Source organism: Mobula hypostoma, chromosome 5, assembly GCF_963921235.1.
Source record: "Mobula hypostoma chromosome 5, sMobHyp1.1, whole genome shotgun sequence".
NCBI lineage: Eukaryota > Metazoa > Chordata > Chondrichthyes > Myliobatiformes > Myliobatidae > Mobula > Mobula hypostoma.
The window spans coordinates 52156891-52181836 of NC_086101.1; positions in this window are offsets into that span (position 1 = coordinate 52156891).

Genomic DNA, 24946 nt, shown 5'->3' on the forward strand with positions numbered 1-24946 from the left:
ATGATTTAATCAATGCAGTTTTGGAATGGACTCTGTAGTTCATTTTATGAGGTGCTTCTGGTTTCTGGTCGCCCCTTTTTTTTTTTGTAGCTAGCAAACAAAACAGCGCTAGATTAAACCGAACTCAATATGCCTGGGCTCTTTTGATTTTGTGTTTTATATTCTGTGTTTTTTGCTCTTTTATTTGTGATTTGGAGTTTTCTTTGTGCATGGGTGGGGGTAGTGTGATGTTTTTCTTTGATCGGGTTCCACGGGCTTTTTTTGTTTCACAGCTGTCTATGGGAAGACATATCTCTCGGTTGTATATTGCATACATACCTTGACAATAAATGTACTTTGAATCTTTGAATTGAATCTTTGAGAGAAGTAAAAGTTGTTTACACATGTTTCAATGTTTCATTTACAAACAATGTGAGCCAGGGAATTAATAATAACTGTGCCATAAGATGCAAAAAGATGACCAACATAAATTGACTTGGCATTAAAAATCATTCTAACATTTGGACGTTATAAATGTTCGAAACATGTATCAGCACTGTTGAAACTCATAAAAAGTCACTGTTTAATACTAATGCCGATGTTTTGGTAGTCTTTCCACTGCACTAACATTAGTAAGTAAAGCCATTGTGTCAAAAAGAGGAAAAATAATACTAAGTCAACTCTAAGTCTAGTCCTGACGAAGGGTCTCGGCCTGAAACGTTGACTGCACCTCTTCCTAGAGATGCTGCCTGGCCTGCTGAGTTCACCAGCAATTTTGATGTGTGTTGCTTGAATTTCCAGCATCTGCAGAATTCCTGTTGTCTAAGTCAACTCTGCTTGTTATTTAGGTGGCTATTGTTCATGTGCAACTGTTTCAGTATCAAGTTATTTAAAGTGCTGCTTCAGCATCATTTCTTTGACCAAGTTTTTGACCAGTATCTTCACTCTCCCTCCAAAGATTCTGCCTAACTCACTGAGTCCCCTCCTGCTTTTCTGTGTGTTGCTTCAGACTTCCAGCATCTATAGTCTTTTGTGTCTTGCAATGTGGCTTGATATCAAGCCATGTTAGAAGATATTTGGACTTCATATAAATACAAGTTGAGATTTGACTAAAAATCATCTGCTGAAGGTCCAGCAGCTTTCTCCCATGTCATTTCCTTACCGGGTTAGTCTAATCTTCCAGCACTGCAACCACTTCAAAAGGAATGACATCACACGTTAATTCTGACTATCTGACTGACACCACCTTATTTGGTCATGACTGCTAGAATGTCTGGATCTCATCCTACAGGTGTCAAGGTTGTCCAATGCAACCACAAAGGTCGCATCTGTGTTTGTCATAGGTCATCAAACACAAGAAACTGCAGAGAGTTGTGGACACAGCTCAACACATCACAGGAACCAGCCTCTTGTCTGTCTATACTTCTTGCTACTCCAGTAAAATGGCCAGTATAATCAAAGGTCAAACCTACCTGTGATATTCTATCTTCTCCCCTCTCCATCAGCCAGAAGATCCAAAAGCCTGAAAGCATACTATACCACCAAGCTCGAGTACAGCTTCTATCTCACTGTTATGACTCTTGGATGAACCTCGTGCACAATAAGATGGACTCTTGGCCTCACAGTCTACTTCATTATGATCATGCACTTCATCGTTTACCAACACTGCACTTTTTCAGTAGCCTTTACGCTTTATTCTACAATGTTGTTGTTTTATCTTGGTCTAGCTCAATGTATAACGTAATGCTTTGATCTGTATAAACAATATGTAAGACAAGCTTTTCACTGTATCTCGGTACATGTGACAAAAATAAACCAATATGAATAGCAAATGAAAGTTGGAATGGGTGAGCACTTAGACCCCAAGAAGAGTCCTGCCCTCAATTGAAAGCGAGAGAAATGCCAACATTAAACATTATATTAAACCACCTTGAGCTAGGAGGATTTACTAACCATGTTAAAGCGGTATGGGAAACAGGTTTGATTTTGCAGTTTGCACGGGTGAAGAATGTCACAACCTCAAGTTTAGTTTTTAAAAATATATGAGAAAAACTATCACAATCTTTATGGGATTCTTGCTTATGATTGAGAGATTTGGGGAATTGGGAGCCTAGCTCATCGCAGGCAAAGCCTTTCCCACCGTTGAGCACACTTACATGAAGTGTTAGCACAAGAAAGCCGCATTCATCATCAAGGTCCCCCAGCATCCAGGCTATGCTCTCTTTTTGCTACTACCACCATACTGAAGGTACAGGAGCCTTATGTCCCACACCACCAGGTTCAGGAACATTTATTACTTTACAATCATCCAGCTCCTGAACCAGTGTGGATAACTTCACTCAAAACAACTCTGAACTGATTCCACAACTTACAGACTCGCTTTCAAGGGCTCTACGACTCATGTTCTCAGATTATTTTTTTGTATTTGCACTATATGTCTTCTTTTATACATTAGTTGTTTGTCGGTCTTTGTTTATGTATAGATTTTCATAAACTCTGTTGTATTTCTTTATTTTCCTGTAAATCTCTGCAAGGAAATGAAACTCAAGGTAGTATATGGTAACAAATGTACTTTGATAATAAATTTACTTGACTTTGAATTTATGTCAATTCCTTGAGTAATTTGGGTGTAGTGGGGGTGGGGAGCTGGAAATAAGGTCTGTTACTTGTGATAGCTATTGATGAAGTGGTGAGCAGCTGTGAAATGTAGTTGGCCGCATATTAAAGTAGGCTAGCAGTATGAGTGTATCCGGGTTTATACCATGCTGCAGGCATTTTGTTCAAACCTATTATTAGTTTATGCCAGTGGAAGGATTAATGAAGACACCACCATTTGTAATTAAGTCCTACTTAATTTTAATTTGAAGTGCAAAAAGATGTTTTGCAGCCATGATTTGTGATAATTTTATACAGCCCAGGAAGATCTAATAATGGACCGTACAGCTCTGAATTCCGTGCTGAAATTAGTTCACGTTATAGTACATATGTGTCGAGTATGTGTTGTGGTTGTGTAACGTTTCCATTAATGCGGTTGTGGTTGTGTAACGTTTCCATTAATGCGGGAAAATATGCTTTCCTTCACTTTGCAATTCAGGTAGCAGACGTACAGAGATCAAAACCCTATCACAACATCCTGCAGAACACTGAATACAACTCCACAATTCTGAAGTCAATTTTAATCATTGAAGATTTACAAGTAGAGCATCTAAATCACATTGCACTTGTTCACAAAGGAAAGAAGAAAATAAAGAATGTGAAAACAGAATTTTACAGTGGAAGTTCAACACTACAGACAGCTTTGGATATAGAACCTTTCTGGGATTGTACTAATTTTGCTCATGATTAAAATGTATTTAGCTTGTAAATTGTTTTATTGTCGAATCTGAAGATAATGTTCATTCTATTTTATCCTGTGTTTTACATCTTTCACTGGAAGAATGGAAATATTTTGAAATAAGATGCTGCGTGGTGTTAATGCATATGGTTGATAAATCCATACACGATGCTGTATCTATACCTGAATTAACATAAAGACATCGCAAACGAGGATCTCGCTGGCTTATCCGAATGGAATGTGCTTAAGTTGAGGAATGTAGGTCAAAGAACTCTTTCATTCCCGGTAAGATACGGATCAATCACATTTCTCAATCTCACATTCTCCTTCAATCTGGAAATCAACTAAATGTGAGATAAGTAACACAATGAAATGAAGACAGAATTCTGAGATACAAAGGAACAGATCAAAAGAAATAACCCCACAATATGAGTGACATAAATTCTATTTTTAAAAAACAGAAGCAATTCCAGGCAAGGGGAATAAAGAAATTAAATTAGACTGTGGGAGTGACCATAGAGATAATATCAAATTTAACAAAATAATTGACATCTGAAGATAATGTACAAATTATATGCTCCTGTTTAAAGTGCATCTATTAATGTAGTCTTTATTAAGGTTGCAGTTAATGAGTTGTGTATGCTGCATGTGTATTAGACCATTTCACATTAAAATTTGGTAAAGATTTCTGCTCTATTATAGTTGATGTTGACAGTAGGGAAATAGGTTTTAATTATAATTTAGTTATATTCTATACAACAGTATGAATGGATCACATGATATTCTACACAAAATTCAATTACACATAAGTTATTCATTTTTCTTTTTCAAGAATAAAAATAAATGGGTTGTATTAACTTTTCTGCAAAGATTGTTTTGCTTTAAATAGAAATGTTAGTTTTCTTTTTGGAGTATAAAAATTAAGGATCTGCAGAATACTTAGTGATTTGCATTTTTAAAGCACCATTTTGTCCACTTGTAACCAAGTTTTAGTTGTTGAAATATTATTTTTGCGGCATTGAAGAACAATGTTATACACGGATGTAACAAGAATTGGCAATACAAGCAAAAAAAATGTCAATTTGACAGAGCAGATTTAAACCCTAAGTGCTCAGAATTAAATCCAGCAACCATTTGATTCCCTGTTCCAGTGATAGCTATTCAGTATATCAGACTGGCAAGTGTTTCAAAATTTAAACAGAGCATTTTGAGAAGCTGTAAGTTCTCACTCATTTTCGAAGTTTAATGTGTATTTTATAAAGTGTTTCTCATTCAGTTTGTGAAGTTTGCAAAGTGATAAGTTAATCAAATGCAGTGTCATCAAGGGAATCTCAGTGGAACCGGGCTGGTTAAATGCAACCACAATTATTCAAATGTATTTCACATTCACAATTTTTTAATTATTTGTACTTTGAGTTTAATTTGCTCTTTGAGTATTAACTTAGCATTATGATTGCTAAGTTATTTTTTTGAAGAAACTATTGGCCACATAACCTTTAATCAAAGTGGTCCATAAATATTCTGAAATATTTAATGTAAATGCTGTCTGTAGTCAAAATATTTTCTAAAAATCTATGCAGCCTGAAATATTTAATCTGAGCTAGTTGCTCATTTCACCACACCATTCTGAGGGCAAAAAACTTAAAATCAGCCTTCATCACTTTAAGAACAAAATGAGTACAATTATATTTTTAAAGTGGCAACATTTTCATTGAATAGTTTTATAAGCCTTTTCTTATATGCTGCCGCTTTGAAAGGAACACAACTGTGTAGCATTTTCAGAAAAGTGCAAGTGAAGGCATATTTCAATGCACTTTATGTCCATACAATGTATCTCCAAAACAAAACAAAAACACACCAAATGCAGGTCTGCAAGTAGTCTTAAGTGTCACAGAAAGAAGAGGCCAACTTTTCTTTGGCAGCGTGATGGCAGAGTGGTTGGCGTAACACTATTACAGCTTGGGTGTCAAAGTTCAGAGTTCAATCCGCTGTAAGGAATCTGCGTGTCCTACCTGTGGAATGCATGGGTTTTCTCCAGGTACTCTAGTTTCCTCCCATAGTCCAAAACCTCCAGTGTAGTAGATTGATTGGTCATTGTAATTTTTCCCCTGTTTGGGTTAGGGTTAATTGTCGGTTGTCAGGTGTTGTCGGACGGTGCAGCTCAAAAGGCCAGAAGGGTCTATTCCACACTATCTATAGATAAATAACCTAGACTCTCTTTATTATTACCTGGTGAGACACTCCTGTCTAACACAAGTGTGGCTGTCCACTGATAAAGATAGTCAGGCTCAGCTGTGGCTGGCAACAAAACAGCCAATATTTACTGTCCAGGCTAACACATGAGCAATAGCCATTTGGCTAAGATGCAGAAGAGGATTGATATGCTTGTGGCACAGTATTGCATCAAGTTTAATGAAATTTGCCTTACATTCCCAGAGCTAAATGCATGCGAGTGTATCCAACACTGGAACAAAAGCAGAAAATCCTGGAATCTCTCAGCAGTTCAGATAAAATCAGGGGAAAGAGAAACAGAGAGATCACTTTGGATTAGAGCTGGGAAAAAGAAAACATGTTGGCTTTAAGTTAGAGAGAATGAGATGGGGGGAAGATGGAAAGGAGAAAGGAAACACTGTAATTAGGGTAAATACACAGTTATCCTTTGGCAGGTGCCTCAGAGTTCCTCCAGCATTTTGTGTGTATTGCTTTGGATTTCCAGCATCTGTGGACTTTCTCATATTTAAATATAGAACCTCCCTTATATACAGAGAGATCTGGGTGCCTACATCTGTGAAACAGAAAGCTAGTGTGCTGATAGAAAATATAATTAGGAAGGAAGAAGAAATGTTATATTTTACTGGAAAAGAAGTGGAATATGAAAGGAAGCCTTACCAAAAAACTTTTGTAACCCGCCAGTTTGGTCGGGGGCACAAGTCCAGGGGAGGCAATCTCTGGCCCCGCCAAACGTGTGAAATTTGAGGTGGAAAACGTCCTGTTTGTGTGGATGCTGAGTGATTTGTTCCCTGTTACAAATCAGTATCACAAAATAAGAAAGAGTACACTATATGCAATTAAACGATTTAGCTTTATAATTCATAACTTGACTAGTAAAGAAAAACAAAAAGAAAAGGGTCCATTTTAATGAAACAGTTGGAGCTCACTGTTTCCCTTCTGCTGGTCCTCCATCGATTCTCTCAGGCTTCGTCCACTCCCAGCCCCACTCCAAGTCCACTCCTTCCTGGTGTCTATGACCTCTCCTCTCTGGCATCTTCTCTCTCCATCTTCCACCAAGCACAAGACCCAAATTACCTTGGTGTCAGGCACACAGCACGAAAACACACTCCCCTCACTGGATGGCCCAATTCCAAAGCACCTGTTATCTCTAACCATTACCCAAACACTGCTTCTACAGGAAGACCATTACATTAGCAGTGAAACTTTTCCCAGGGTGTTACACTCTCCCCCCACCAAATGTCCTCACGATGTTGAGATAATTTGCCAACCCTTCCTGCAAAGCTCAAAGTGCAACCCAGGTGTAAAAGGCAGTGACATAGCTCCCCAAGGTGGTCGGTGCCACACTCTGTTACCCCGGTGCTACATAGGCCAGCCTGTCCTGTGGCCTCCCGATTCTCTGAGACCTCCATACCCCCTCATCTACTTCTTCAGGTTCCCACACCACTTGGGTTTCTTGGCGAGGCCTCCCCCGGTCTATCACTCATGCCCTCCTGCAACTTGGACCCATTTGTCCCTTGGCTGAGCCCCAATTCATCCCCTGCAGGGTCCCGCTGAAACCCAGGCTGTCCACAGATAGCTCCCCGCACCGCGCCCCCCCCCGCCAATTTCACCTGACTCAGAGTGAGAAGGGTTGGAGTTTCTTCCTCAATCAGTGGGGAGTTAGCATAAGGCAGCATATACCACACCCCCATTTCCTCATCCTCTGAATCAGTATCCCATTGAGGGGTGAGGGCTGGGCTAATCTCTCCTGCTGTTGGTCCTTCATGTCACCCCGCATAGCTGCAGAGTCCTCTTACTAGGTGTAGGCTCCAGGTCGGGCTCTGGGTCAACCCGCACCTCTTGTCCCAGAGGTAGTCGGTGGTTCCAATGAGAATCTTAACAGGCCCATTCCCATCCTTTGGTTTCACCCAGAAAACTGATACGTTTGGCATCTGACTCTCCACTAAATAGGGCATAGCCGCCCAATGGTCAGCCAACTTATGCTTCCCAGGTAGCCCCAAATTCTTCATGAGGAGTCAATCTCCCGGCATAGGTTGGGAGAACATAACCTTTCAATCATACCTCCTCTTAGTTCCTTGATTCTACTTGGCAGCCATGGCCTCAACTGATTCATAAGCCTTTTTCAGCTCCCTTCTCATATCAGACACATACTTCAGATAAATCTTTGGTGGTTGATCTTCCTTGCTAACGCCAAAACAAAGGTTGATGGGCAACCTCGCCTCGTGCCCAAACATCAGATGATATGGCGAGTACCCAGTAGCTTCATTTCGGGTATAGTTGTAGACCAGATGTCCAATATGTTGACTCCACTTGTTCTTCTTGCTGATTTCCAAGGTTCCAAATTTCCGAGCATGTCCAGCAAGGTCCGATTAAACCTTTCTGGCTGGGGATTACCCTGCGGGTGATAAGGAGTGGTCCTCAACTTCTCAACTCTGAGTATGCTCAGTAACTCATGTATGGGCGTACTCTTGAAATCCCATCCCTGATCCCTATGTACCCGTCTGGGGAGCCCAAAATAAATGAAATTCTCCCATAACACTTTGGGCACCGTAGATGCCTTCTGATCCTTGGCAGTGAAAGTTTGCGCATATCTGGTGTAGTGATATGTGATGACTAAGACATTCACCATGTTGCTGGCATCGAGGCTCTATTGACAAGAAATCCATACACACCAAGTCAAGGGGCCCCACACTCTACAAGTGGATCAGTGGAGCGGCCCTCGTAGGCAGCGTCTTTCTCCAGATGCTTCGAATACACAACTTGCAGTATTCTTCAATCTCGGGCTTCATTCGGGGCCAGTAAAACCAGTCTCCGAGCAATCCATAGGTCTTTTCAACCCCCAGATGTCCAGAATCATCATGAAGTAACTTCAACACAATCCTCCGATACTTCTCAGGCAGAACCAGCTGAGAACACCGAGGCCGGTCCTGAGGTGACGTGATCCGGTGTAGGATCTGGTTCCTCATCTGTAATCTGGGCCATTCTCTCAGTAATGGAAGCACCTCAGCGTGGTTCATCAAAAGGGGGCCATGTTCCCCTTTTTGACCGCTGACCAAATGCTACCAATGCCCAGGTCATCTCGCTGAGCAGCTGCCACTTCCCCAGGACTCAATTCCGGCAAATGATTTGTCTTTAGAGCAGTCAGGTTACAGTAAGTTTGTGGAATGGTGTCATCAGAAGCTCTTAATTGATCTACTACTCGATCCTGCCCTTGCCTCCCCTCTGCCTTCACCATGATGGCAAACTGGCAGGAACGTTCTCCCACTCTTCGTCCCTGTCCAGTCCTTTATGCCCACGCTGGGACAAAGCATCAGCATCAATGTTCCTGCTTCCCAGCCGGTACTGCAGGGTGAAACCATAGGCAGACGATGCCATCAACCGCCGATAGCCTGTGGCATCCAATTTCGCCGAGGTCAGGATATAAGTTAGGAGATTGTTGATGGTCCTCAGCTCAAACTTGGCCCCACAAAGATAGTCAATCAACATATCCTCCATAGCCCATTTCAACGCCAGAAACTTCAACTTGTATATGGGATAGTCTTTCTCAGAGGCGACAGATTCTAGCTGACAAATGCAACAGGTCTCAACCCACTGCCCTGATCCTGACACAGGACACCCCTTAAGCCATCTCGGCTGGCACCTGTGTGCAGTATATACGACAATCCAGGGGTCTGCAAAACCCAGCACAGCCAGCCTGTGTCAGCAGCTCCTTCAGCGACTGAAAGGCCTCTTCACATTTCACATCCCACCTCAGTCTAAAAGGCTCCGAAGGGCTAAGATACTCTTTACCCTCCTCTCCTTTTGTCCTCCTCCCTTTCTTCCCCAAGGGAGGGTAACCACACAGAAGGTGATTTAAAGGGTGAATCACTTTCGCATAGCCCTTCACGAACCTCTGATAGTACCCACAGAACCCATGGAACGAGTGCAAAGCACTCACAGTCTGGAGCCTTGGCCATGCAATCACCACCTCTATTTTAGACGGGTCCGTAACTATTCCATCCTGTGAGACTATGTGCACAACATAGCTGACAGACGTTTTGCAGGACTGGCACTTGTCCAGGGAAAGTTTTAACCCTTCAGCTTTCAGGTGGCCCAGCACCTTCAGGAGGTTCACTCATGTTCCTCCAAGGTGGACCCAAACACCATGAAGTCATCCAGATACACCAATACCTCAAGCAAGTTCATATCCCCCACCATTTTCTCCATGACACGCTGGAAGATCGCAGGGGCTCCCAATATGCCCTGGGGCATCCTCTCGAACTGGATGAATCCTAGTGGACATATAATTGCCGTCTTCTCTTTGTCAGCCTCATTCATGGGGATCTGGTAATATCCACTCCACAAGTCCAGCACACTGAATCACTTTGCACCACTCAGACAGTACACCTGTTCAGAGTCCCATAGTCCACACACATCCGTACCTTCACATTCTTCTTTTTGACCTCTACTACTGGGGATGCATAAGGGCTCCTGGACTCAGTGATGATCTCAGCTTCCTTCAAATTACACAAATGCCGCTGAAAGTCTTCTATCTCTGCAGGGGAGAGTCGCTGCAACCTCTCTTTGAACAGGGTGTCCTCGGTCACCTGGATAGTGTGACGAGTGCTCTTGGAACAACTCACATCAAACTCATCAGTGGAAAAGACACCTTCCAGCTTCAACATTTTCTCTAACAGCCTCCTCTTCCAACCCACAGGTACTGGGGAGTCCCCAATGTTGAATGACTCAGCTGTCAACTTTCCCCCTTTTTCAGATAGTTTCTCCCCAGCTTGTCTCTTCGGGACACTAGACATTATCACCACCAGAAAGAGATTTTCCAGGGGTATCCCCCACTTGAAGATGACCTCCCTCTTCGTAGTGTTCCTGACAATCACTGCCATCCTGTTCACCTGTACAACCAAGGGCTTCTGGCATTTCAGGTCTCACCCGACTCCTCTTCATGGTCTTCCGAAGCATCCACCAAGTGGGCCTCCCCCTCAGGCATTCTGGGAAATTTGGGGTTTCCCATTACTCTCGCTACTTCCCCAGGGCCGTGACATGATTGGCTTGGACTGGGTGAACCACACAGTCCTTCATCCAAACTCGTTATTCGGCCCAATGTAGACGTGCACTTCCACAAAAGCAGCTCGAAACACCGGTGAACAGACAATGTTCTCAAGAAGCTCCCTCCAGCTTTCTCCTTGCAGGTTCCCATTAGCCTTCTCACAACAGGAGTGTTGGTCCCCACAAGAAGTGAAACGCTGCCTTTCTCAACAGGGTCTGGACAAACTAGCGCGAATGTATCAAGGACCTCAGCCACTCCCACATCGGCCTCCAAAAACTCCAGTTTCACTGACAAATAACCATCATACGGATAATCATCCACATAAAGACCCCAGATCTTTAGTGCACTGAGTGCCGTCTATGGTGAATGCATCCAATACTGGTTGTAAAATGAACGGTACAATGAAGTGACCTGCGACCCTGAGTCAAGTATGGCTCTAGCATAAATACCCTCTATGTGTAACAATACACTGGAGCTTGGCCCCACTAAGCCTTCAGGAATATGATTTTTTGCTTTAGGGTGTTCCTTGATATATTGCTGGGAATGTATTTCCCCCGAGGCACCAAGCTGTCCTCTCACTGGGTCTCTTTTCAGTTTTCCCAACGACTCTCTCTGTTTAGGTACCTGGAGGCTCACTTGCCAGGGGGCTTCCCATCATTCACACTCCTGCCTGAAGCATCCCTCCTCACCACAGTTATAACAGACCATACCGGCCGTTCCCCTTCTCGTAGGACACCTGTGGCTAGCAGCCCTCTGCATAGTCCATCCCCGAAGAGGATGCGCCTCCCTATCAGCTCCAGCATACGGGGGGAGGCACACTCGTTGACAACCGGGACATCTCAGTTCTCAACTATGCCACAGTCTCCTCTATCACTTCCCGGAGCAGGCTATCTGTGGTCACTTCACCACAGGAAACCACTACCAAGGACTGTACCCTGCTGACGGAGGCTTCCCGTGCCTCTGACGCATTTTCCTCCTCTCATATGCCTCTGATCAGCTCAACAAACGAGGGAGTGGGACACATCTTACGACACATTTGGAGACCCCAGGCAATCAGGTTCTGGGACTGGGCACCTTTTGATATTTGGTCCATTCTTAGCTGATCCACCTCAGCCGCCTGAATGGCCCCTCCGTGCCGCAAGCAATTTAGCTGCCTCTCTAGCTGAAAGATGTAGGCAGAAAGCTTCTCCCCCTTCTCCTGACGCATGTTCTGAAACCCCGTCATGAGATCCATTGGGCTTCCTGTTGTCACACCAAACAACTTTTCTCGTGCTTGCATGTAGGCCGCAGAAGTGTCAAGGGGGTTCTGCGCCTTTACGGCTCTCGCTACGTCAGCAGCCCGCCGACTCAAACTTGTAACCAATCACTGTCGTTTTACTTCATCAGAGCACTGCCGCTCGGCTAACAACTGAGAGGTCTGCTTCGCCCAAGTCTCATACTCCTCTTCCCCTTTAGGGGTGGGCGTTATTCTTGAGAACAGGGGGAACCTAGCACAGCTGGGACTTTGAACCTGGGCGTTTTTCCATTTATTCGCCAGAGAGGTAATGGTGGATACCAACTCAGAATTCTCACTCTTCACTGGGAGACGGGGGACTCATTAGACATTCCAAATCAGACCACTCCTTCCCCTCGCTAAGCAGAAATGAGAGAACCCTGTCTTTGAAGTCTCCGCCTCCAGCTACGGGAGACTCAGCCCGCTCCCCTACATTCTCCTCCTCCCAGAAAGATGAACAATCCTCTCCTGGGGCCCCAGTAGTACCAGGCAATTCCACTGTCATTACGTCAGCGCTAATCTGAACTAAAACAATGTCTGTGCCCGCCATTTTATCAAATCTCGACCCACAATCATAACTTTGCCTACAGCTTTAACAGTACTTAAAAGTTGAATTGACAATTCATCAGTAGTACGAATATCTACCCCACTCAAAATGCACGCATTCATCACCGATAACCCCGTGGGTGCACACCACCATTCAACCCTGGCAGCATCCATACCTACGTATCGTAATCGCTTTACTGGACAATAGTTTAGCACAGACTTAAACACACCGCTCACTGGTTCATTGCTCAGGGCAACCACACAGCATCGAATGAAATCAATCCCGAATGGTACCCCAATTGTAACCCTCAGGTTCTGTCGGTGGCGTAAGTCTTGGGAAGACAATCTCTGGCCCCACCAAACGTGTGATATTTGAGGTACAAAACATCCTGCTTGTGTAGATGCTGTGTGATCTGTTCCTCCGTTACAAATCAGTACCACGAAATAACAGATAGTACACTATATACAATTAAACGATTTAGCTTTATAATTCTTAACTTGGCTAAGGTGTTAGTAAAGAAAAACAAAAAGATAAGGGCCCATTTTAATGAAACAGTCTAATGTGCATAAATTGGAGCTCATGGTGTCCCTTCTGCTGGTCCTCCATCGATTTCCCCAGGCTTTGTCAACTCCTGGCCCCACTCCAAGTCCACTCCTTTCTGGTGTCTATGACCTCTACTTTCTGGCATCTTCTCTCTCCATCTTCCGCCGAGCACAAGACCCAGATTACCTCAGTGTCAGGCACACAGCACGAAAACACACTCCCCTCACTGGACGGTCCACATTCCAAAGCACCTGTTATCTCTAACCATAACCCAAACACTGCTTCTACAGAAAGACCATTACATTAGCAGTGACACCTTTCCCAGGGTGTTACACTTCCTACTTTGATATTTCATTTCTGTTGCAATAACCAAGAGTTAACTAGATTACGCCTGGGATGTAACATAATCTTTGATACTCTTATTTAAGCGAAGGGATACTTGCATTGAAGGCAGATCAGAGAAAGTTCACTGTGTTAAATCCTAGGATGCAGTATTTGCCTGAAGAGATTTGGCCAAAACTCATCAGATTTCAGAAGAATAAAGAATGACATTCTTAACATAAGATCCTAAAAAACATTGGTGTGGAAGAATCTGGGAAAATGGTCCCTTTACTAAGGAAACTAGAATTATATTCAGAATAAAGTGTCACCCATTTAATAAGAGATCAGGAGGAATTTCTTCTCTCAGAGGACTGTGAATCCCTGGACAGCCCCAACTCTTACATCAGAATGCTGTTCATTGATTTTAGTTCGGTATTCAATACTGTGATCCCCTCCAAGTTGATTGCCAAACTTCGCCAGCTTGGTATCAGCTCATTCCTCTGCAATTGGACTTTCTGACTAACAGACCTCAATCTGTTAAGTTAGACAACCTCTCCTCCTCCACTCTCACCCTGAACACTGGCGTGCCTCAAGGCTGTGTGCTGAGCCCTCTTCTGTACTCCCTTTTCACCTATGACTGCGTTCCTGTACACGGTTCTAACTCCACAGTGGCTGGGCTGATCAGAGGGGATGACGAGACAGCCTACAGGGACAAGGTCCAGCACCTGGCCGTGTGGTGTGCTGATAACAACCTGGCCCTTAACACCCAGAAGGCCAAGGAGATTATTGTGGACTTCAGGCATGCTAGGAGCCACACTCACGTCCCCATCTACATCAACGGAGCTGTAGTGGAGCGTGTATCAAGCTTCAAATTCCTTGGAGTCCACAATTCCGATGATCTCACCTGGTCCCTGAACTCCTCTATCCTAATCAAAAAGGCGCAATAACGCCTTTTTTTCCTGCGGAGCATCAAGAAAGCTCACCCCTGTCCCAGGATACTGACGGACTTTTACTGCTGTACCAGTGAGAGCATACTCACCAACTGCATCTCAGTGTGGTATGGCAATTGTCCCGTATCGGACCGCAAAGCACTCCAGCGGGTGGTGAAAACTGCCCAGAAGATTATCGGCACCCAATTGCCCACCAACGAGAACATCTACCATAAACGCTGCCTGGGCACGGTGAAAATCATTACCAAGGATGCATCTCACCCTAACTGTGGACTTTTTACTCTCCTCCCATCCGGTAGGCGCTACAGGAGCCTCCTCTCCCACACCAGCAGACTCAGGAAGAGCTTCTTCCCTGAGGCTGTGACCCTGCTGAACCTCACATCACAGCGCTAAGCAATATTGCATCCATATCAGACTGTCTCAGTACTTTTATATTTGTGTGCTGTAGCACTTTTTTTATTCCCAGTTATTTTGTAAATAATACTATTCTTTTGCACTTCTGGTCAGATGCTAATTGCATTTCATTGGCTTTGTATCTGTACTCGGCACAATGACAATAAAGTTGAATCTAATCTAATCTAATTGTCTACCAAGGAGAATGTTAGGGTGTACGCTGGAGATATGGACTCTAGCAAATATTAATTTCAACAGCAACCAGTCTTCAGATCTGAATATGGATTGTAGATTGAATTTAAAATGCAGCTTTCGACAATGGTCTTCCTGAAGCTGTACTTGGGGTTAACTGCAGACTAGGAAATATCTACTTGACCTGAGATGTCTGCAAATGCATGAATGCAGCTCAGAGACAGAGGTAATTAACACTCATTTTGGGTGTGTTGGTGCTACGATCTAGGTGTTTGAAATTATGTGCAACTCAAAGGAAGTATTATGAATGCGTTGTATTTATAAAAATTGTCCTGTTGCTACCTTTGTTCTTTAACATATCAAAATGTGATGTAATATTGGGCCAGGAGGCCTCTCTCCAGAGTGACTAAAATCGTTTGTGTGTGCCAAATAAAGATGTTTATACTACCAGTTGCATGCCTTATCATTGGTTTTCATTGACAGTCACAACAGAGACCAGTAGAGGCAGAATCACCGAATGTACATGTGGACAGACTGATTCATAGTCTACAGGAAAGCCAAAGGTTAAAGGAAGTGAAACACAGGAAGGAAATGAGGCCAAGATTAAATCAGCTCTAACTTTATTGAATGGAAGACTGGGCTCAAGGGGCTTTATGACTGACTCCTTTTCTCAGGTCAATCCTACCTGAAGTCATTCACTGTAGTCACCTGAGTGGGGGGCACGGTAAAGGCGAAGGGAATAAATATTCTTGTTTATTTCATGGCTCTTTGTAGCTTGGGACCGGTGGAGGTTGTATTTTATGCTGACCGCTGACATAACGTTGAATAATGCTTAGCTTAAGTTCATTGCTTCAAGATTGCATGCTTGCTAATTGCTGATAAAAGTTTAAACCCTGTGGAATATTCACTTCATTGGAGCCGAGGGCATGTCATGCAAGAATAACAACTCCATAGCGGTCGAAGGCAATTGTTTCGGTTTTGCCATTACATTCACAAGAGAGCATGCAACACATTTAAAGTCTGTTCACAAGGATTACCACCCATGCAGTCTGGCTTCCAAAATCGCACAGAATTTTAGCTTTTATCGTTACACAGAAAACAAAATGAACACAACACCTTTATAATTATTAATTTTCATTCTTGCTTATTCTATGTTACTTCCTGGAAAATAAAAAAAGTCATCTGACTTTTTCCCATTCATTAGAGATAAAGGAGAAAAAGTTCTTGTGTTATGAGTGAAATGCCTTCAGTCAGGGTCCAAGGAAATATATACTTAAGTCAGCACAGAAGTAAAATACAATTTATAACAATCCACTTCATTTGAAAACTGTATACAGAATTTTTCTTCCTAACTCAAAACTTAAATTCATAAGCCTAATGCAGACAGATACCGGTCTTACACTTCTTGATAATATTTTCAATGCTCAATACACTGGATATTGTCACCTCAGTTAATATTAATCATTATTTGTCCATTAACAATGTCTACCAAGATCAGCTTCTGGATAACAAAGTATTTTAATTTAAATTCTACTCCAACATGACTGATTGAACAAATATTAACAATTGGACCTTTTGTTAAAAAATAGGCAAATGCATTATATTCATCTCCTGTGCAAGAGACAGAATTCTTGATCTAAGCAATGGAATTTCCAGTCAATTTTAATCTTCAACATGAAGGAGAAACAATTATATATCATGTTTGCAAACTCCAAAATGTGCCTCCACTTGAGAAATAAACGCAGGACTCTGAAGTATAGATGCATTGCAATGAACTTAATTAATTGCTAAATATTATGGTTGCACCAATTTTCCGTAAGTAATTGGTATTACATCTGTCATTGTTCACTAATTAAATTGTAAGTTATTATGTTACTAAGAGTTTTGGTATTATTTTCAGAACAATTCACAGGACACTTTTAAGACGTCTGTTCCCATTTCTAAAGGCATTTTCTCCACCAATTGTGATTCAGTTCACTGCACCAATGATAGAGTGAGTACAGGCTGCCCTGAAACAATAGGTGGGTGAATTCAACTAATGTGCAGAAAGAAAACACAGGATGTCAAATTAATCATGCACCACCTTAAATCTTCCATTCTTCTCGAGACACTCAAGATCACATAAAATATTCAGGGGTGACGTTGGACCAAAAGCACAGAGAGGTTGTGAAAGATACTGGAGTGAAAAAGTATACTTGGTCTCTCACAACAGCAAGTTCGTGCACATTGACAAAGAAGCAGGAGTGCAGCATCAGTACAATGAATACACACACAGCATGTTGTCTTTTTAAATATATTGTTAACTTCAGCAGACACATTATTTCACCCCATGTGAATAAGAGAAGGAAACTGCACTTACACAATGTGAAGTTTCCTTGCTGTCACTTGGTCAATTAACAGAACTAGATTTGCCTGTTCAAGCACCTGTCATTAGAACCAAGATTTCTTCACAGTGCACCACTGCAGTCAGTCACACTGATCTTGCAAATGAATATTTAAAAGTTATTCTCTGCTGAAATGCAAGCCCAAGTCTGTAGAGTTGTGTTTCTCTATTACTCTTGGGCATTTATTACTTCTGGCACTTTGTGCGTAAATAAGTGACATTTACCCCACACCCAGATTGTTAGAAATTTTTGTGTTACTAGTTGGTACAAAATAGTAACAAGTATAGGTATTAGAAGACACAGAGAAAGATTCAGCTATCAATGATCAACAATAATAGCCAAGGGAACAGAAGTCTGCCCTCAGAATCAGTAAGACAAAGAACGAATTTAGTAGATCTGTATCATATTCTGCTTTTAAGATTCATCAATATTCAATCATCGCTAATTTCCCCATTTATTCAGCAAGCTTGTGAATATCCACTTGTAACCACTCCCTCTACAAGTCTACACACTGAGCACGTCCTGTTTTGTTGAGAGGAACCTGCTGAGATAGATCATGTCCACAAACCTGCTGAGAATATCTTTGACAGACAACAACACCACACCCTCATCTTTACCATCTGCTTGATCCATCAAAGTAATTCAACACTTATGAACATTCCTTATATCGAAAGGGTATTAAAACCTAATCAAATTAATTTAAGATGTGTCAATATATTATTTTAAAATAAAAATCAGAACTCTTGAAAATATTAAAAATCTTTTAAATTGAAAATATTACAGTAAACAAAATAAATACAACAAACACTTTTTTTTTTACCTTCACACAGATAGAAAATCTGTACCAAAAAGGATGGACGTGTGAATTTGGCTTCTTCTCTGACCTGGCACAGCCTCTGTAAGAAAAACAACATTGAAAGGGTAATAAGAGTTGTCTATACATCATCCCCAACCCCCACCTGTACGGGATAGGTTACTTTTCATTCATCACCCTATGATTAGATTATGAGAACACTCAGTCCTCGTTTATTGTCATTTAGAAATGCATGCATTAAGAAATTATACAATGTTCCTCCAGTATGATATCTCAGAAACACAGGACAGACCAAGACTAAAACTGACACAAACCACATAAATATAACATATAGTTACAACAGTGCAAAGCAATACCGTAATTAGATAAAGAGCAGACCATGGTTACAGTAAAAAAAAGTCTCAAAGTCCCGATAGCCCATCATCTCACGCAGACAGTAGAAGGGAGAAACTCTCCCTGCCATGTATCTCCAGCGCCGCAAACTTGCGGATGCAACACCCTGAAGCACCCGACCACAGCCGATTCTGAGTCCGTCCGAAAACTTCGAGCCTCCGACCAACCCTCTGACACCGAGCACCATCTCTGCCGAGCGCTTTGACCCCGTCCTGGCCGCCGAGCAACAAGCAAAGCCGAGGACTCGGGGCCTTCCCCTCCCAAGATTCAGGATCACACCGTAGCAGCAGCAGCTAAACAGGCATTTCAGAAGTTTCACCAGATGTTCCTCTGCGCTCTCACGTCTGTCTCCATCAAATCAGGATTGTGCACGGCACCCTAATTGACAGATTACAGATATTTATCACCAGAGTGGGCGCTGCGTCGCGTCACCGTCTTCTCCTATGATCAGATGATATTCAGGCCTTTCCACAGATCATTTCATCCTTTGAGGAAATGTAATCATCATCAGAAACCTGCACATGATCTGAATCCACATGAACATTGTCAAGTTTGTTGATGAGACAACATTGGTTGGGCTCATCACCTACGATGTTGAGATGGCCTACAAAGAGGAGATGGACAAGCTTGAGATCTGGTGCCAGGCAAATAATCTCTTCCTGAATGTTAACCAGTCAAAGGAGATTGTTACTAACTTCAGGAAAACTCGCACTACTCACCCTCCTCTTCACATTGGTGGCAACAGCAGTGGAAACTACGAGTAGTTTCAAAATTCTGGGAATACTCAACTCGCTCAAATTTTCATGGTCCCAGAACACATCCTCCACAATCAAGAAACTCACCAATGCCTTTAGTTTCTGGGGAGGCTGAAGAAAGCTGGACTATGCACATCCATACTTACGACATTCTACAGGTGACCAATTGAGAGCATCCTAATACGCTGCATCACCGTGTGCTACAGAGCCATTAACAGGAGAGCTCTACAACAGGAATTCAAAACTGCCCGATACTTCACCAACACCAGCCTATCTGCCATCAAGGACATGTACCTGTATACAGAAAGGTGCTGGAAAAAGTCCAGCAATATCATGAAGGATCCCACTTCCATCAGGACAGAGGCTACGAGGCATTCATGCCAAGGCCACCAGACTCAAAACCAGTTACCTCTCCGAAGCCGTCAAGCTGATCAACACCTGCAGCCATAAACCCACCACATCATACACCCCACAATCACCACTTTATGACTTCCTATCAGAGTCACTTTATGTACAGATACTCCTGTACTTAGCATCACTTTATGTGCAAACAGTGCCTTGAGAAAGTATTCAGCTTCCACAATAATTTTCACATTCTACTGTCTCATTTTCCAAATATAAAATATACTGCAGTAGGATTTTTTGAGTTAATTTGCAAAACATTGTGCATCATGTCAAATCAAAAGAAAAATTCCAAAACCAGTCAACAATTTACTAAAAATTAAAAACCGTAATTGTGAGGTTGAAGAAGTATTGATCCCCTTTGTAACTACAATAACTTTGCAACTGAGAAGCTATGGTGATGCCATCAGTCACTCTGAGTGAGCTGCAGAAGTCAGTAACTGCAACTGGAGATGAAGTTCATAGCTCCACAATTTCTAACGCCTTGCTCAAAAAGGGTATTGATGGAAGAGTGGCAAAGAGGAATCCCTGGCTAAAAGGAAAAGAATATCCTTACCTGTAAAGGCTTTGCATGGTGTCACTTGGAAGAAGGTCTGTGGTCAGATGGAACTTTGGGCCTCAGCACTAAGTGGTATATGTGACGTAAATCTAATACTGTGCATCAGCCAGGTAACAACAACCCTACTGTAAAGTATAATGGAGGTAGCATTATGCTCTGGGGATGCTTTACAGCAGCAGGGGCTAAAAATCTGGCCAGGATTGATGGGAAGGTGAATACTGCTAAATATAGAGAGATCCTGGATAAAAACCTGCTGGCCTTTGCCAGAAAGCCTAAACTGGAGAGGAAGTTGATCTTTCAGCAGGACAACAACCCAAAGCACACTGCTAGAGCAACCATGGACTGGTTTCAAATGAAGAAAATTGATGTCCTTCAATGCCCCAGTCAAAGTCCTGACCTTAATCTAATTGAACAGCTACGGCAAGAGCTCAAGATTGCTGTCCACTGCTGCTTTCCAACTAACCTGGTACAGCTTGAGCAATTTTGCGAGGAGGAATGGGTAAATCTTGCTCCAGCACATTGTGAAAAGCTAATAAGACCAGAAGACAAAGGAGCAGAAGTGGGCCATTTGGCCCATCGAGTCTGCTTCACCATTTTATCATGAGCTGATCCATTCTCCCATTTAGTCCCACTCCCCCACCTTCTCACCATAACCTTTGATGCCCTGGCTACTCAGATATCTATCAATCTCTGCCTTAAATACACTCAATGACTTTACCTCCACTGCTGCCCATGGCAACAAATTCCACAGATTCACCGCTAATAGAGACTTACCCAAAAAGACTACTGGCTGTAGTAGCTGCGAGAGGTGGTTCAACGAAGTACTGAGCAAAGGGGGATGAATACTTTTGAACTGCTGACATTTCAGTTTTTGAATTTTTAGGTTTTCATGCTTTACAATTTTCCCTGTTTTTTTGGGCTCCAACATGAAAAAAGGAGCATGTGGTTCACAAATAAAAATTCTCTGTTGAATTGATCAAAATCCCTGGTTGTAATACTGATTCATGTGAACAAAGGGTTGGGGCTGAATACTTTTACACGACACTGTATAGTCTATGTATATAAGCTAATTTTTGTATTTATGTTAGTTATGCTTATTGTTCTGTTTTATGATGTACTGAATCCAGAGTAACAATCACTTCATTCTCCTTTACACTTGCGTATTGAAGGATGACGACAAACAATCTTGAACCAAGAAATCTCATTGGATGTGAAATTAGACAAGCCTCCCCTTTGACCTCACTGCATCGTTATCATGTCACTCCTGCAACTTGCAGTCCAAAAGACACACAATGAAAGGTCCGGAGAAATATTTAAAGCTGGATGCTGTGTCAGCAAACTCAGGGGCAATTTGGAAAATAATTGCAATATGTAAACTGGTAGCTGATCATGGATTTAACAGAGTTACCGTAAATCAGTTCTCACTTTATTTTGGAATATATAAACTGTCCCCTCTGATAATAAAAATCTCCCATCATCTGCTCCACCAGGAAAATATCACTGCTTCAATGTTTATTGCAAAAGACCATGGCCCTGTTAACTCTAGTTAGAATCCTTAGCTGTAGTTGATGCACAAGGGAATTCTTGAGACACCACTATATAGTCAGAGGAAAGGTCAGGTTGTGAACATTACAGTAACTGTATGTTTATTTTTTCAATTTCAATAATATTGTGCAACACTGCCATCACAACATGGAAATCACGTTACACAAGTCTGATGAGATGACATTTAATTAGTTTTATTTTATTTGAGCACACATTAAACAAACAAATCCTCTTAGCCCTAACGAGGAGATATATGAGGATGTAAATCTCCCAGTGAAAATGTGCTCATTATCCAAGACAGAAGTGATCTATGAGTTAATGACAGAACAGTCACTACTGATGCCTACCAGCACTTCATACTTCCAATTTCTGGTAATTAAGTCATGACATCCTTGTTAGGGTCTCTAATTGCAAGCTAGCTAATTAAACCAACTGACATTTTGTTCTGAAATGAGGGTTGAGAGAAGTCAGAATGGCGGGGATTTTAAGAAAGGGCTTTAATTATGGCTTCCTCAAAACAATCAGCTGAAACTATTTGAAGTCAATACAAAAATGAGTTTGGACACAATGAAAGCCCTTTAAAAGAAATACCATAGCGGTAAGCAAAACAGTTTTATTATCAAATAATTTCTTTCAAGTAAAAGAGACATAATGTAAGTTTATTGAAGAGCAAACATCAAGGACAAAATGAACTATGTCTAGCCTTGTGGTAAATTTTGAGACGCAGTGAAGCACTCCAAAATTACTCACAGAAAATGCAAAATGTCGATCGGCAAATGAAAAGTATATTGAAGTGATAAAAAAAACATACATGTTTTAGAAAGTTATAAGCATCAATATTCCTCTGACCATGCATAGCACAGTGGTTAGTTCTGCTGCCTCAAAGCTCCAACGACCAGGGCTTGATCCTGACTCCGTGAAGTTTGTAAATTCGCCCTATGACACAATAGCTTCCCACCCACTGGGTGGAGATTAATTAATTTCTGTAGCTATCTCAAGTGCAGATTGGTGGCAGGAGAACCAGAGAGAAAGTTGAAAAGAATGGAGGATTCAGTGTAAATGGATCAGTGCAGGGTTGATGGGCTGAAGGGCCTATTTCTGTGCTGTGTGACCATAATCCTCATGGAATAATTGAAGGATAAGATACCTCCAGAAATGATCTGCAGTTATCAAATAACCACATCCTAAGTGGAGAAAAAAAGTCAGCTATGATTCACACTCGTGCAAATGCTTTGTTTTCTACTTTGAATACATTTACAATTACTCAGCTCTTGTTGCTGAGTAACATCAATCCAAACAAGATCAGACACCGGAGGAAGTGTGCAGGGTTTCGTCCTGAAACATCAATTAGTTACTCTTTTCCGCAGATACTGCCTGGCTTGCTGAGTTCCTCCAGCATTTTGTATGTGTTGCTTTGGATTTCCAGCATCTGCAGATTTTCTCGTTTGTGACGTGTGCTCAAACATCTGTAGCTTGCCATAGATGACTTGGACCTTGACTTCACTGGCAGCATGGTCCAGAAGCAGCAGGCAGCTCATCACCACAAGGGGTTCTTTGGTCCTACATGAACAGGAGTTGCTGGGCAGTAATTGAAAATCAGGCAAACAGGCGAGTTCAAAAGATCACTCAATCCAGTGAACATTGGAAAACATATTATCTTAACCTCTGCCAAGACCAATGCTTTCAAGAGGACAAAACTCACAGACTCACTGGTGACAGAGATCTGTCTCTCTGCACTTCGACCCATGTACCTATATATGGGAGCACTGTCTGTCTAGGTTGGCCACACCCTGAACTTTGTAGTTTCCAGATCATCCATGTAGCCTCAAGATTCAGAAGAAATTTAGGATGTAGATGAGGACCTCCAAAAGGACCACAACCTTGTCGTGGTTTGGAGGCTTGCGTGCCTGAATGAGCTATGTTGGCTGGAGCCAGGGTTTTATGCTTTGTCTCTAGGTAGGGTCACCTATGCCAAACAAGTCAAAGGGTAGAGGCCAAACTAAGTGTGGTCCTCCAGGTTAGGGGGTTTAGCTTATGGCTAACAACCCTGACTGGGAAAAGAAAATCATTATGGAAACAGCAATGAGGAATCCTTCTACATCTAAGCGTGATGGTACTCCTGAGTCTCCACCTAGGACTTGCATGACTGGCAGTAGTGAAAACTGAGAGGAAGCTACTGACACAATGAAGGAAGACCTGAAAACCACCAGAGATGGAGGACCTTCATTGCTTCCTAAATGCCAGCAGTGTAATGGACAGTAAATAAAGAGATGAGGAGGAAATGCTTTTCACAGACAGCAGCTATCCGTGGAGTTCTCAGCCCAGGGAAGCAGTAGAGGCCACCTCATTAAATATATTTAACACACTGTTAGGCATAATCTTATTGAATGATAGAGCTGGCTTCAATGATCTACTCCTGTTCCTATTTCTTGTGTTCTCAGGTAGTTGCAGATATCTCACAACCTGCTGCTCATTGTCACTCTGAAGTGAGCAATGAAGGATACGGACTTGATCAACATTCCTTTCGAAAGGCCACAATACCAAAAAGACATGAATATTTGCCAGCATTACCACCTTCTCCCAAAATCTATGGGGCGATAGACCGCATTCGTGGTGCAAGCAAGGTTCCTTCCCAGAATTCTTCAGAAACTTCAAGAGCTGATACTCTCTAAACTACTGACTGAAAGTGGAGTCACCAGTAGAGGTGGTGTTGAAGGCAGGTTTTGACATGCTCGCCTTTGTCAGTCACAATGCAGTTGTGTAGGACACTGGAAAGCTGCACTTGGAATATTGTGCTCAGTTTTGGTCATCCTGCAGTAACAGAGATGTCACAGTAGTAGTGCAGAAATTATTTTTAAGGATGTTGGGATAAGTTATAGGGAGAGGTTAGACAGGCGAGCACTTTGCTCTTTGGAGTGTAGAAGACTGAGGGGTGATCTTATTGAGATGTAGGAAACCATGAGAGGAATAGATAGTTCATTGTCTTGATGCCAGGATTGGGGAAATTAAGAACTTGAGACACTGAGAGAAGAAAGGTTTAATTAGAGCTTACATTTTTCACACGATAGTATATATGCAAAATCAACTGCCAACAGGAGTGGTTGTGACGAGCACAGTAACAACTTCTAAAAGACAGCTGTACAGGTATGTTTATAGGAAAGGTCTAGAAGGTACTTGGCCCAATACTGCCAAATGGGACTAGCTTAGATCTGTATTTTGTTCACTCATGACGCGATTTAAATTAGAAGCATATATGACTTTCAAGCAACACACACAAAATGCTGGA